Source organism: Trichechus manatus, unplaced genomic scaffold, assembly GCF_000243295.1.
Source record: "Trichechus manatus latirostris isolate Lorelei unplaced genomic scaffold, TriManLat1.0 scaffold00232, whole genome shotgun sequence".
Taxonomy (NCBI): Eukaryota; Metazoa; Chordata; class Mammalia; order Sirenia; family Trichechidae; genus Trichechus; species Trichechus manatus.
Genome location: NW_004444168.1, coordinates 59,128 through 60,588, shown reverse-complemented (window position 1 = coordinate 60,588; position 1,461 = coordinate 59,128).

The following is a 1,461-nucleotide window of genomic DNA, read 5'->3' as shown; positions in this document are numbered from 1 at the left end:
AGACTTTATCTCACGTACTTCAGACATGTTATCAGGAAGAATCAGTTCCTGGAGAAGAACATCATGCTTGGTAAAGTAGAAAACCCATTGTCTTCAATTTCGACCTATAGCGACCCTAGAGGACAGAGTAGAACTGCCCCATAGGGTTTCCAAGGCGCAGCTGGTGAATTTGTTTGTCAGCGAGGAAGAAGATGACCCTCAATGAGATGGATTGACACAGTGACTGCAACAATCATTGGTCAAACATAGCAACGCTTGTGAGGATGGCCTAGGACCGGGCAGTGTTTCGTTCTGTTGTGCATAGGATCAGTCTGAGTCGAAACCAACTCAACGGCACCTAACAACAACAATTGGTTATTTGTATATCTTCTTTTGAGAAATGGCTATTCAAGTCCTTTACCCATTTTTTTATTGGGTTATTGGTCTTTTTGTTGTTGAATTATGGAAGTTCTTTTTGTATTCTGGATATTAAACCCTTATCAGATATGTAATTTCTAAATATTTTCTCCTTATCTCTAAATTGTCTCTTCACTTTCCTGATAAAGTCCTTTGATGTGCAAAAGTTTTGAATTTTGCAGAAGTCCAATGTCTGTTTTTTCTTTAGTTGCTTGTGCTTTTGGCATAATATCGAAGAATTCATTGCCAAATACAAGGTCCTGAAGATTTACCCTTGTATTTTCTTCTAAGAGTTTAAGGTTTTAGCCCTTAGATTTAGGTCATTGATCCCTTTGACTTAATTTTCATAAATAGTGTAAAGTAGGGGTCCAACTTTATTCTGCATGTGGAAATCCAGTTGTTCCAACACCATTTGTTACAGAGACTATTCTTTCCCCCATTGAATGAACTAGACATCCTTGCTGAAAATCAATTGACCATAGGTATATGAGTTTATTTCTGGACACTCAGTTATATTCCTTTGGTCTGTATGTCTTCTTTTATATCAGTACCACATTCTTTTGATTACTGTAGCTTTATAGTACATTTTGAAGTCAGGAAGTGTGAGTCTTCCAAGTTTGTTCTTTTTCAAGACTGTTTTGGCTAATTGGATGCCCTGTAGTTTTTATGAACTTGAGGATAGGCTTTTCCATTTTTGCAAAAAAGGCCGTTGGAATTTTGATAGGTATTACATTGAATCTGTAGTTCACTGTGGGTAGTATCTACCTCTTGACTTATTAAGTCTTCCAGTCTATGAAAGTGGAATTTTTTTTTCATTTATTTAGATCTCCTGTAATTTCTTTCAGCAATGTTATATACTTTTCACAGTACAAATCCTTCACCTCCCTGGTTAAATGTATTCCTAGGTATTTTATTCTTTCAGATGCTATTGTAGATGGTATTGTTGTCTTGATTTCCTTTTCAGGTTGTTCATTACTGTTGTATATAAAACCAACTGATTTTCATCTGTCAAATTTGTACCCTACAACTTTGCTGAATTCATTTATTAACTCTAGTAGCTTTCTT